General features: G+C 34.0%; 1 protein-coding gene across 3 annotated transcripts in view; it reads right to left on the bottom strand.

Annotated features, from left to right (window-relative positions):
* Window positions 1–14,894, bottom strand: part of LOC141557879 (olfactory receptor 6J1-like) — a 61,857-nt gene that overhangs the window by 23,769 nt on the left and 23,194 nt on the right. The window contains exon 2 of one of the 3 annotated variants that reach the window (XM_074294219.1): window positions 1,468–1,555. The exons of the other annotated variants lie outside the window; for them this stretch is intronic. The gene's annotated coding sequence lies outside the window, so the exon portion shown is untranslated. The remainder of the gene's footprint in view (window positions 1–1,467; window positions 1,556–14,894) is intronic. 3 annotated transcript variants of the gene reach the window in all.

Genomic DNA, 14,894 nt, shown 5'->3' on the forward strand with positions numbered 1-14,894 from the left:
CACAACAGTAAAATAAGCCAATTTATTTAGGGGAGATCCTTGTAAAATGACAAGTAATTAGGGAAAATGCTGAAGGTAGGAGAGATCCTCTGAACCCTCAAGTGGTATTGGGAGCACTGAGAGAACCTAGGAGATTCAGGGTTACCCTCTCCCAAAACAGTAAAGTCTGGCTAGTTTCTGTAGGGTTCTTAGCTAGATCTAGCAAGGCCAGGAACTGTGGGAAAGGAGTTTGTAGCCTAGATAGGGGACTGGTATTGATTAATTGGGTTAAGGGCAAAAGGGAAAGGATTTACTCTGACAGAAAGACTCAGAACTTTTTAAACTTCCTTGGTTCTTCTTCATTTAATGTTTTAGATGCCCAGAGGTCTTATCCCTTTCCAATTTGGTCAGGGACTCTCCTAATTCACTTTATTTACAGAAGAGGAAGAATACAAAGGAATACAGAAATAATAATTTTAACAAAATCATTAGAAAAAGAAACAAAAAATGTACTCATTATCAAACTATGAAGCACTTAACTTCTAAGCTGTCCTATCTCACTATAGTTCTCTAAGCTTAGCAATATTCATTTTTGTTGTTTGTTTTGTTGTTGTTTAGTTATTTTTCAGCACTATGCCATTCTTCCTTATCCCATTTGGGGTTTTCTTTTCTTTTCTTTTTTTTTTTTTTTCTTTTTTCTGAGGCTGGGGTTAAGTGACTTGCCCAGGGTCACACAGCTAGGAAGTGTTAAGTGTTTGAGACCAGATTTGAACTCGGGTCCTCCTGAATTCAAGGCTGGTGCTCTATCCACTGCGCCACCTAGCTCCTCCCCCCCCCCCATTTGGAGTTTTCTTGCCAAGATACAGTAGTGATTTGCCATTTCTTTCTCCAGCTCATTTTACAAATGATGAAATTGAGGCAAACAGGGTTAAGTGACTTGCCCAGGGTCACACAACCAGTTAAGTGTCTGAGGCCAGATTTGAACTCAGGAAAAGGAATCTTCCTAATTTCAGATCCAGCACTGTACCACCTACCTGCATTAAATACATACTATGTGCCAGGCACTATTCCAGGAGCTGGCACACACACACACAAAATGAAAACTATTCCTGCCTTTGAGTAATTTAGGGGAAACAAAATGCACATTAATAAAATAAATACAAAAACAAAAGTATATACAAAATAATTGAGGTATGGGTGGTATTATGATAGGTTTTTTTAATAGACAAGCTGTGCTGATAATGATATGACAAGCTGATAAGGACCAGAGGAGGGGTTTTTTTAGTTTAGTTTTTTTTTTTTTTTTTGAGGCAATTGGTAGTAAGTGACTTGCCCAGGGTCACACAGCTAAGAAGTATTAAGTGTTTGCAGCTGGATTTGAACTCAGGTCTCCTGTCTTCAGGGCCAGTATTCTATCCACTGTGCCATCTAGCTGCCCCCAGAGGAGGGGTTTAAAAAAAACATTTAAATAAAAAATATAATTCCTACCCTCAAGGAGTCTGTCATCCAGTTAGGCGTGAACTGTTCTAACACTCTTTGCCCAAAATTTGAGGGGACAGACTCTCAATGACTGTTTCTGTAAGTAGACATTAGATTTGTTATTAAAAAATAAATTTATTGATAATTTTTGGTTTTTTACATCACATTTCCCCCCAAACCTGTGTTTTTTCCCTTCCCAAAGAGCCATTCCAATGAAAAAAGGTTTAAAAAAATTACCACAATTGATATGTTGAAAAAGTCCAAAAATATATACAACATGCAATGTCAGTGGACTTGCCACTTCCATAAAGGTGTAGGTTAGGAGAGTTCTCTCATATCTCTTCTTTAGGGAAATTTTTGACCTTTATAAAGTTTGGCCATATTGACTTTGTGTGTATGAGTTTGTGAACATTCCACCTACACTGTTGTAGTTATGGGTACTGTTTCCTTGGCTCTGCCTATTTAATTTTGCATCAATTCATGTTGCTCTTTACATGCTTCTCTGTATTAATCACATATAGCACACTAATATTCCATCACACTAATGTATTGCAATTTGTTTACAAGTTGAGCTATTACAGAATCTAAGGAGTCTATGAAGCAGAGGTGAGGAGGGAGCAAACATTCCAGGCTGAGGGACAGCCTGTACAGTCATGAAGCCTGAACAAAAAAGAGCAAGTAACATAATTTAGCTGGAACTTATGAGAACTTGAAGAACAATGTTATAAACGTGTAAAGGTTAATTGGAGACAGATTGTAAACAGCTTTAAAAGTCATTACAGAGGAATTTATATCTTTGTCCTAGAGTCAAGAGAAAGACATTAGTGTTTTTTCAGCATAAATGGATCTACTTTTTAGAAATATCAATTTGGAAGCTATGTGTAGGATGGACTGGAAAAAAGGGGAGAGAGACCCAAGATAAACCAATGAGGTTGTTGCATTAGTTTAGGTGTTAAGTGATTAGGGCCTGAACTAAGGTGTTGGCTGAGTAACTTTAGAGAAGGGAGTAGATTTGAGATATATTGTGGATGCTGTGATTTAAGACAATTCCAGTAGTCTTGTGATAGGGCCATCCGAATTCAGAGAGAGCACTATGGGGACCGAATGTGGATCACAACATAATATTTTCATCTTTTGTTGTTGTTTGCTTGCTTGTTTTCTTTCTTATTTTTCCCTTTTGATCTGATTTTTCTTGCTCAGCATGATAAAGGAAATATGTTTAGAAGAATTGCACATGTTTAACTTATCTTGCATTACCTGCTGTCTAGGTGGGAAGGGGAGAGAAGAAAGAAGGAGAAAATTTGGAACACAAGGTTTTGCAAGGATGAATGTTGAAAACTATCTTTGTATGTGTTTTGAAAAATAAAAAGTTATTATTTCAGCAAAAGAAAGAGTAGCAAGTTATATAGAGGCAGACAGAGAAAGAAGAAGAGAGACAGAAAAACAGAGAGATGAGAAGAGAGAGAGACAGAGAGACAGAGAAAGAGACAGAGACAGAGACAGAGAGACAGAGAGAGAGACAGAGACAGAGAGAGAGACAGAGACAGAGAGAGACAGAGAGACAGAGACAGAGACAGAGACAGAGAGACAGAGAAGAGAGATTGTGCATCTAGGATATACAAGACTTGGCAGTTTACTGAATGTGAGGGAAAATGATGAGTTGAGATTGACCCCAAGATTGTGAACCTGAATGGAAGGATGGTAGTATTTGAAAAAGAAATGGGAAGAGAAGAGAGTTTATTGGGAAAGATAACGATTTTTGTTTTATGAGCTAACTTTAGAACCTAGTCATCAAGGAAGCATATTTTTTAAAACCTCCTTTTTAGTTTCTTTAGAAATATTGGGAATATTTTTCTCTAAACTTTTTGATACTCCTAGAAAAACTCCTTTAGAAAAATTTATTCAGGACAAAAGGGAAAGAAAGCATCTTCTTTAAGTGAACAGATTAAGATAAATTTAAGTAAACAAACTTAGATTTTTTTTACTATTTACAAGAGCAAACTAAGTGGCAAAGTAGATCGAACACTGGACTTGGATTCAGGAAAGGTCATCTTCATGAGTTCAAGTTCTCCTTTAGACACTAACTGTATGACCCTGGCCAAGATACTTAATCCTGTTTGTCTCAGTTCCTCATTTGTAAAAATGAAGGAAATGGTAAACTATGTTTGTGTTTTTGCCAGAAAAATTCCAATGGAATCATAAAGCATCAGATAAAACTGAAAATGACTGTATAACAACTATTAATGACAAAGCTTCCTTGCCTACCTGAAGTCATTAGTAGCACCTCCCTTCTCCACCAAGAAAGGAGTAACATAGTGGAGAACTAAGAGGAGTGGTCCAAGAGGAATGAAATAGTGACTTTATTGTTCTTTTCTAAAATGTTAACTCTGATTGTATTTTAAGATATATGTTTCCTTGTTCAAGATTCCTATAAACGTTTCATGAAAACGTCTTAAAACAAAGAATTGTGTCAGAGGATAGGGAAGACTACCATATTTGGATGTGTGTTTGTGTGTCTGTTTCTCTTCTCTCTATCTCTGTCTCAGTCTCTGACTTTTTGCATCTCTCTGTCTCTGTTTCTGATTGTCTGTCTGTTTCTATCTCTGTCTCTGTTTCTCTATCTCTGTCTCTGTTTTTCTGTCTCTCTCTCTCTCTCCCCAAGCTAAAAATCGTTTTGGATAGATTAATGTTATAAAACTAAATAAAATTGGTTTTTATAGACCAAAGCTTAAAAATGTATAATATACTAATGGTATCAACATCTTTTCTTTGACATCCCTGTATAAAAAATAGCATTACTCTCCAACATGATATAAAATCTGGAAGGGTATGCGTGTAGTGTTTTGAGAAAAATATCAACATAAACATTGAATTCTCCAAATATGCTCACAGGAGTTAGGATGGAGAGGATGATGGTGAATCAGATATTTTACTTCTTGAAAAAGAAAGAAGAGTGACCTAGGAAAGTGAATTATTCTGAAGATAATGGCAATGGGACTCTAGCCATTGGAGGAAACTATGGGAAGAAAGATAGAACCATGCAATATTGACAGGGCAGTGAAGTAGTATAACCATTCTGCAAAGCAGTTTGGGAACTACATCCAAGAAATCACTAAACTGTGCATATCCTTTGACTTATGATAACATCACTAATTTTTATACACCAAAGAGTTCCAAGGAACTCTTGTACAAAAAACATTAATTAACAGCACTTTTTGTGTGGTAAAAAGAAATAGAAACAAAGTGAATATCAATCAATCAAACAGTTGAGTGGCTAAATAAATTATGATGGAGGAACAAAGTGAAATATTTTACTATCGGAAAATAACAAAAGGGGTGGTTCAGAGAAAACATGGGAATATTTGTATAAATTTTTTGCAGAGTAAAGAGAGCAAGACAATGAAAAACAATTTATATGTTTTACAATATGGAGAGCAAAAAAGAACCACAGTTACTTTACATCATCTTAATAAATTAACAATGTAGAAAATTCCCCTAACCATCTGGTCACCTAAAATCACAAAATCCCTAATCCTTATGCAAAGTCATGGGAAAGTAGATATTCTCAATAACTATTGCTATAACTACTTGTTTTTTGGATAAGACACCTTGGAATTTTGCCTAAAAAGAATTTCTTTCACAATTGTAAATGTATTTGGTTTCATGACCTTTGTCTCCTGCACTTGTGTAATAAATGCTGCCAGTTGCATTCCAACCAAAATATACCCTTTTTTCTCCCTTGGATGAACCCCATTTTCTCTACCCTTCCTTTTTTTTATGAAATGTTTTACTTTTTTGTGCTAAATTGTCACAGAATGCTGCTGATTATATGTTCTGTGAAGTTCTGAGAAGTTACAAAACTTAGATAGTTGAAGCTGCTATCAGCAAGATATCACTCTTCCTCAGCTTGCTAGAAATCTTTTTGTTTTAAGTTAAGCCTCATATCTTTGATCTACAGTCAGCTTTATCTTCTGGCTCCTATGCCTCTCTCAAGAGATCAAAAGAATTTTGGGACTAAAAGATTGTAGTGGAAAAACAACTGTAGAAAACTTAAAATCTAAGATCAATGCATTAACTAATGATTCCAGAACACTGATTTCCCATCTCTTGGCAGAGAGGTGATGGAATAGAGTTGTAGAATGAGACATAGATATATTTTGAGACAAGCCAACTGTGAATCTGAGAAGTGGAAGAGCTAGTGATAGCAATACTAATTTTTTTTAAAAGGAAGTACAGACTATGACCCTTTTAGACTTAGGCAATTTTATCACCTGAAAGAGGGAAAGACACAGACACATGTAAGAAATGCAGTGCCAAAAAAACAAATAACAAAAAGACAATCTTGAGAATGCAGCTCACAAGAACAAGACAAAGACAAACCTCAGTGCTTTGTTTCCTAGCTGTTATGTTGCTCCCTACAAGTATGTCTCATACTATGGTACTTCAAGATTTTGCCCACTCTATAGACATTGTGAGCCTTGATGAAAGGATGAACCTAAGGTTTATAGGAAGAATACTATGTGATCATTAGTCTTGCTTTGGCTTTTGAATAAATATTTTTATGAAGAATTGATTTAGCTGGTTGATTTATTCATGGGAAACATACCACTTGAACTTAGGAGCCACAGTAGTAGAAGTGTATCCCAAAGAGTAACCCTTAGAACTCTTAGAACTTAGAACTTGTAAAGTAAGTCAGAAGAGTCAGTGAGTGAAGACAGAAGTGGAAAGAGCATAGAGTAGCACTTATCCTACAGGAAAAAAGGAAGGAAAAGAGTGTCAATGAATTGCTTAAAAATACAAAGGAGAACATCAGGGAATTTAAAGAAGTGCACAGAAAAGTAGGGCAGTGTTAGATCTACTGTATTGAGTTTGAAAGGGTAACCAGTGAATAGAGCATAGGATGTGTAGTCAGGGCATGAACTCATCTTCCTGAGTTCAAATGTGGCTTCAGACACTTACCTGTGTGACCCTAGGCAAGTCACTCAATTCTGTTTGTCTCAATTTCCTCACCTGTAAAATGGAGTAGAGAATGGCAAACTACTCCAATACCTTTGCCAAAAAAAAAAAACCCAAAGTGGGGTCACAGAGAGTCAGACAAATACCACCCTAACTTTTGACTTAACTGAACAATCAACAAAGTTGGAAATATATAAGAATCAGGAAAGAGGAATGAAGTGGGGAGAAGGAATTAAAGAAACAAATCAAGAGATATATACATATATACACACACACACACACACACACACACACACACACACACATATATATATATATAAAATAAAAATTCATGGTTTCATTTGAAGTCTTCTTTTTTGCTGTTCTTTGTATAGGAAAATGTTCCTGCTTATCTAGTCATAATAATAAAAAGGAAAAAAAATTAACCAAAAAGGAATCTAGCTACTCTTTACTCAGTGCAGAAAAATTTGGAAATTTATTAGAAGAAACCTACAGGGTTCCTGATTGATTGACAATGAGTCAAAGGTAGATAGTGATTTAGTGTCAGATTTTCATTCCCTTCAGGGTCCTGGGTTAAAAGATCTTGTTGTTGTATATTTTTTCCTTAATCTTAGGGAAATGCTTTCAAAAATTAGGTTGCAATACTTATGACCAATTGAGTTTTTAAAGGTTATTCTCCCATCAGATTTAATGGAGATCAAATCAAGTTTGTGACCATATTCATATCAGCTCACTCCATTGGCACAGCCTTACTTGCCCATCTTCCCACTTCTAGCTACCCAGGCACCTTTCTTAACTTTCAAAGATACAAAAATTCATTTCTCATAAATTACTCAGATGCATCTGTGATCTTGTCAGTGTGATGATTGTCTCCAGTAATACAAACCAAAGTTGGCATTGTCTATCCTAGAAAATATTTCTCTATGTTTGCTTATTAATTCACCATATGACATCCATCCAATATGTAAGCGTTTCCCCTCACTTGTTCTTGACACTAACAACTCTCTAGGATTTAAGATAAAGAGAAAGTTTTAGCCTGAATTAATAAAGGGAGTTTATTCATCTGGGATTTCATTATAGCACTGAAATTATAGATCCAATCTTCTTTATCCTTCTCCAACAACCAAAAGTATCAAATGGTATCTCAATGATACCAGTAGTACTTCAGTTAGCCCTCATCTTCACCATGTGATCATTCATATACCTCTTTTATGACATCTTTTACATTTCAGGGATGTTAGCACTGTGCTTAGGAAAAAATGATAATAAATATAGCATACAGAATATAGTATTTTAATAAGTTTTTATTCATTCATAATTCCTTGTTTGTAATATGTTGTAGCCTAGTTAGACCCACCATGTGCCTCTATATTTCTCTGAGAATGATTCTTATTTTCATTTATTAGGAGACTTTAGTATTTCATTTGTAGCCACACAACAATATTGACAAAATATTAGAATTTAAAACATGAATGTCATTGATTGGAGAAATGACTAAACAAATTATGGTACAGGCCTATAACCATGCTGTAAAAACAATTAATATGATAAATATAAAGAGGTAGAAAAATATTTATATGAAATAGCAGTAAGCAGAAGCAGGAAAACTTAGACATATAATGACTGCAACAATGTAAAGGGAAAGAATTATAGCAACCAAAACAAGAATCAAAACTGAAAGCTGTGAACTAAAAATGAGCAAATTTAGTCTCAAAGAAAAGATATGAAAAGATATCTCCCTCCCTTCTTGGCAGAGGTAGGGGATCATGGAGTTGAAATACTGCATATAATATCAGATTTTCCTGATATATTTGTTAGTTTTAATGAACATTTTATTGTTTTACTTAATTCTTTATTATAAAAGATGGTTATCTTAGGAAGTATGGGAGAGATAATGGAAATAAAAGTGATACAAAACCAAAAGATATCAAAATTTTTTTTCCAGAGATTGGCTTTTGTTTTAAGGAGAAATTAAGATCACCAATTACTTATTTTCAAAACTAGGCCTAATTCATTGCCTATTTGCAATGTTTGTCTGAGATATACATGTGTGTGCATGTATATATAAGTATGTATAACTGAATATCATAATCTGAATAATAAACATTTCTTTATCAACATTTTTCCTGTGTTGATAATTAAATTAAAGCCTTTTGAATGTTTACGGATCTTATCAAGGAGGCTCAACAATGTTCCCTTGGCAGTGATCAGAATTGGAACAAAAATTAAGGGGAAAAAAAAAGCATCAATATTTTGTATCAGAATTGTACAGAGAGAGAGAGAGAGAGAGAGAGAGAGAGAGAGAGAGAGAGAGAGAGAGAGAGAGAGAGAGAGAGAGAACATTAGATTTGGAAGCAAAGGGCCTGGGTTCAGAGGGTTCTAAACACTATATATATGTATCCTTGAAATAAATGGCTTAATTCTCTATATCTGTGACCCTCTGAACAAATGTCCCTGGGCTTCATTTTCTGTACCTGTAAAAATGTAATTTCTAAAGTCCCCTTTAGCTTTAAGTTGCTTGACAGACTGATAAAATGAATAATATATCTCATAATCCAAGGAAAAATTTATATTAAATTAAAATATTCGGGAGTTATTCAGCATACAACTGATAATCTCTTTCATATTTCTAAATCAAGAAGAAATGTTAATAAGTGCCCACTCAGGAGAATACCTTTAAAATACTCTCTCTTAGAATTCAGTCATATTCTATGCAGTCTTGAGAATTGAGAGAAGACTTAATGAAGAATACAGTGATCTGTTCTCTATTCTTTCTCCATTTCTCTCCACTTGTTCCTTTTTTCTTCAGAGCACAAAAGTTGCTTGATGCTTTGCTGACCTTTGAAATTATGAGAAACACAAAAAGTAAACAAATCCCAATTCTCTCATTTTCACTTTTTTTTGAACTATGGAGGGGGAAGGATAACAAAGGCTCTTTATTACTTTAGAGCAATTGCCTATTCCTGGGTCCCCAGGCTCCCTGAAGAGATCTGAAAGGCTTGCTCTTAGGGGGGCATCTGCATGTAGCAGGTGCCTCACAGTAACTCAGATTTTCCCAGTTGACAGAGCCAAGTTGTTTAAACTTTAATCAAAAGTAACTGTGTTTCTTTGCTGTTACAAAGGAAACTTTTTAGGAACAAAGTTAGAGGAACTAACAGTCGAGGGACTGGAGCAGAGTTTGCTGCCTTGAAATAACGAATCTCTAGGGATGCCCAGCTCTATCAATACATATAGGAAACATGTCCCCAGATGTCTCAGTATTTGGGGGCTGTGTGTCTTTACAATTCTATGAAAATAAAACAGCACCTCAAATGCTGTAGTCCTGGCACAAGAGTATTCCGGAGTTTATCTCAAAGTTGTTTACATCATATTGTCCACAGGAGTCTATTAGCCAATATCCTTTCAGGTACTATTGGAATGAACCAAATTAATCTCTATTCAACAAACAACACTTAAAAAGAGGATGATTTGTACTAAGTACATCTTGTTTGCCATGACCCATTTGTACCAAGAAGTTCCCTCCATTACTCAGTAGAGCCCAAAGGCAGCTGGTCTGAATCCTGGCTAAACTAAAGCTGGGATCCTAGAACAGGGCCAAACATTCGGATGATCCCCAACTTATTATAAAGATAACAGAAATGATTCAGATATAATCTCTGTATTGATCTAAAAGTGTAGTGAGCATATATGGGTCAGTGGAGGGCATACAGGAACTTTATTAAGAGAGCTGGACCATTGAATACCACTGCTAGGTCTATATCCCCAAAACATTCTCCCCCAAAAGAGAAAAGGACCAAATTCTTTTTTGTGGTGGCTAAGGATTAGAAATGAGAAAAGAGAATGAAGTTCAGATGTAAACTGTCTCAGGAAAAGTTGCTACCTTACTATTGCTCTTTTCTTTTGAAAGTTTTGTGGACCATTACACAGATAAATAAAATATCTTCATGTAATGTAAGTATTAGGAGGCACATTCATTCCCGACAGATTTGCAGAAAGCATCCTTGACACTTCAGTGTCAAGTTGCAGACAAGATAAGACTGACAAGAATGATTTCTACCTTATTCAATTCCCACATGATTTTCATGTCTTTTGCTAGGTCTACATATTTTAAACCTTTGAGATTACAAGTATTTGGTATGGTGCTATGTTTAAAATATCATATGAAAGTTTTTACAGATTAATGTCAAGTGGAATTGAACTCACTTTGAGCCTAAGTAGCTCTAACTTGGTTTTAAGAAGAATACTATAGTCTGACAAATATATGCTAATATAACAATGTGTACCTGAAGATACATCTTGTATCTTTAATTATTTTTCTAATAGGTATTTCTTTGCTCTAGTTAATAATCTGTGGCACATATCACCTGTTGATGCAGTTACTTTGTTAGCTACAGCTAATTATCCCTATTACATAGTATTTCTACCTTTTAAAATCAAATGTTTCTTACCTGACTTTGATTTTCTGTATTCTGATGTATATCCATATCTTGCCCATGTAGACAGTTCAGAGTAAGCTTTTCCTTTTATTTATGTTGCTTTTCTATTTAAAAAGAACCTTCTTTGGAAAATTGAGTTCTTACTTAAAGATGTCTCTTTGTGTCTCTCTTGTATTATAAATTAAAAAAAAAACAAATCTGATGACATGTGACATTTTTTGCCATATCTGGGCCACTATGAATAACCTCAGGCTCTGATAATGTTCCGGGTTGATTACACTCTGATTTATTTCTCAAAAATGATAACTTTTATCATCATTGTGGTTATCATTATCTTGATCTCATCATTTTTATGAAATTCAAATAGGAATAATCATAGGACAAGTCATTATCCTGCTATTTACATGTTATATTTAATGTTCTATGGGACATTGTCCAGGTGGATAAAGTGACTGCTTTTTTATAATGAATAAAAAAATCAGGCCTGCCTTCTCTCTGAAGACCATCTTGGGGGTAATAACTTCAGGAACAGACAAGATAAGAGGATGATATGTTTATTCTATTAGATCTTATATTTTAAATTTTTTTCATTCCATGCCATTTGCTGATTATGAATATTTAGTAAGGTGACTCATTAAAATATTTGTTGTTAATTTTTTGTGGTTAGTATCATATCTAGGAAGTTGTATAATAGATTTCATCTTTAATAATGCTCCAGTTTTAAAGTACAGCTTACTGAGTTCTTAGAAATATCTTTGAGATTCATTTTTAAATATGGAAATTTATCATGCTTTAATTTATAAAGTGAACCCTTAGGTGCCAAATCTGATCTTTCTAAATAATTGCTAGTTGACAAAATGTGTCACCTATAGTACTTCACTCTTTCATTGTATAATCTTCATTGATCTGAGTACCTTAAGGATAAACTTTTTATAACTGTAAGTAGCAATGACTTGATTTTTATTATTTATCATTTTTATTTTGATTGTTTTATTTTGCATATTATTTTATCATGATATTATGTTAATATATTTATATAAAAGTTATTATTGTGAGTTATGTATTTATTATTTATTATCATAATTATCTTATTATTGCCATAGATGGTCCAAGGACATGTCAAGTTCCTGCTACCATTCTTGGATTTTTAATATTCTGCATACCATTGTTGTTTGATTGTTTTTAAGTCATGTACATCTTTGTGATTTCATTTGAGGTTTTCTTGGCAAAGATACTGGGGTGGTTTTTTTGTTTCCTTCAGCTTATTTTACAGATGAAGCAACTGAAATAAATGGGATTAAGTGACTTGCCCAGAATCACACAGCTAATAAATATCTGAGACTAAATTTGAACTCATGAAAAGGCCCAGCACTTGGACCACTACCCCACTTAGCTGCCCATGTACTATTGAACAGGTAGATATAATGATTGATCTTTATAATTAAATAAGAATATTGGGATAAAAGCTCATCTTCCATGAACTCACTAAAAACATTTTTTGGATACTTCAGTAGCAGATAAAACATGAGTTGATATGCTTCTTATCCCATTGCCACAATTTTAATCTCTTTAGTTAGTTCTCTATATGTTGAAGGCTTTTATTTCATTTAGCGTAGAAATTAGGAGGGATCAATATAGCAACAGCTATTAAAATATTGTCTTTAACTTTTATGGATCTAGATTTTATCTAAACAATTGAAAGCAATAGTTCCATTTTTAATAATGGTCCAATTATTTTCTGAATTCTCAAAGATATTTCACATTTATGATACTGAGATTTATCATCTATTTGTTTTTAAAAGAACAGAGATTTTGATGGATGATTCCAGCAACTTGACTGGATCTTTTTATATATCTAATAGATGCTAAATTTTTGCAGCCTAAAATTATATGTTTCCTTTTTCTTATCACTTCAGTGCATAATCTGAATTGATTGATAAGTCTAGTTTTCTTAAGGATAACTTTTCTCTCATTTCTAATGGCAATGACTGACCTGAGGCAACCTGATTTGACTCAACAGATAGAACACTAGGCCTGGTAACAGGAAAATCTAAAATCTGGCTTCATTTACTTACTAACTATATGATGCCACGTAAGTCATTTAAGAAGGAAAAGGCAAATCCCTTCAGTGTCTTTGCCAAGGAAACCCCATGGACAATGGTAGTGAGCTATGGTACTTGGAGTCACGAAGAGAGACAGACACAACTGAATGACTGAACAGGACACTAGCGAGTTTAAATTCTGTCTTTGGAAAATGACACATTTTATATCAATTACCATTAAATAATATTAAATGTCATTGAATGAATGAAATGAATATCATTGGGTTTGTAGAATAAAGAAGAGAACAGTTTAACTGTTATGTAAGTACCAAATCTTAACATTCTCCCTGTATTTAAGTTGGTTTTTAAGCCATGAGTGCAGAACTGAATCAAAGGCTATATATGATAATCCTTAAAAGTGGTATAAATGATATATATGTGTGTGTGAACTATGTGCTACGTAACATAACATATATATGATATAGCATACATAGCATTAGCATATATGTGCCATTACATGTAACATATATGTTATATTATTTTTAATGATTAGCACAAAATCTTTAACTCAGTTCTGGTTATATATACAAACATATACATATATATGTATTTTATACTATCATATATGTAAGCATACGTATATAATTCTAGAAAACACTCTTTTCTAGGCTCTCACTCTAGAAAGCACTCTTTCCTAGGCTCTTTTCTAGAGTGCTTCTAAATTGAGAATCTAGAAAAGAGTGTCTAGAAAGAAATGCTTTCTAGATTAAGAGCCTCTAGAAAAAAAAGCATTTGCCAGACTAAGCATATAGAAAAGTGCTTACTAGATTCAGAGTCTAAAAGAGAGCTATCTCAATTGAGAGTCTAAAAAAAAGAGTGTCTAGGAAAGAGTGTTTTTGAGATTGAGAGTCTAGAAAAGAGTGCCTTCTAGACTGAAAGTCTCTAGAAAAAAGTGCTTTTTAGGTGAAAAGAATAGGGGGAAAAGTGCGTTCTAGATTGAGAGTCTAGAAAAGGATGCTTTCTAAATTGAAGGTCCAGAAAAGACTGTTTAGAAAATAATGCTTCCTAGATGGAGAGTATAGGAATGAATATTCTTTTAGACTGAGAGTCTAGAAAAAAGTGCTTCCTAGAGTCTAGGAAAGAGTGCTTTCTAGATGTAGAGTCTCTAGAAAAGAATGCTTTCTAGACTGACAGGCTAAAAAAGAATGTCTAGAAAGAAGTGCTTTCCAGATTGAGAGTCCTTAGAAAAGAGTATTTCTTAGAGTGAATATCTAGAAAAGTGCTTTTTAGATTCAGAGTCTGGAAAAAAGTGCTTTCCAGATTTAGAGTCTAAAAAAGGAGTACTTTCTAGACTGAAAGCCTAGAAAAATTCTTTCTAAATTGAGAGTTTTTAGAAAAGAATGTTTTATAGATTGAGAGTTTAGGAAAAAATGCTGTCTAGACTGAGAGTCTACAGAAGAGTGCTTTCTAAACTTACAATCTAGAAAACATTGTCTAGAAAAAAGAGCTTTCTATACTAAAAGTCTAGAAAAAATGTGTAGAAAATAGTGTTTTCTGGAATATGTATATATGATTATATATTATGAATGTGTATCTATTCATTCACACATATAAGACAGTATAAAATACATGGATATGTATATGAAAGTCTAGAAAAGAGTGCAGTATTTTCCAGACTCTCAAACTAGAAAGCATTCTTTTCTAGACTAAATCTAGAAAGCACTCTTTGCTCAATTTACCAAGCACTTTTTCCTAGACACATAGTCTGGAAGCACTTTTTTCTAGAGACTCTCAGTTTAGAAAGCACTCTTCTCTAGATACTCTTTTCTGTACTTTCAGTCTAGAAAGCACTCTTCTCTAGAATCTCAGTCTAGAGAGCATTCTCTTCTAGATGCTGAGTCTAGAAAGCATTCATTATATACTCTTGGTCTAGGAAAACACTCGTTTGTAGACTCAGTCTACCCTGAGATTACTAACACAGTAATACTCTATTGCATTCTTG

Source organism: Sminthopsis crassicaudata, chromosome 2, assembly GCF_048593235.1.
Source record: "Sminthopsis crassicaudata isolate SCR6 chromosome 2, ASM4859323v1, whole genome shotgun sequence".
NCBI classification, from domain to species: domain Eukaryota; kingdom Metazoa; phylum Chordata; class Mammalia; order Dasyuromorphia; family Dasyuridae; genus Sminthopsis; species Sminthopsis crassicaudata.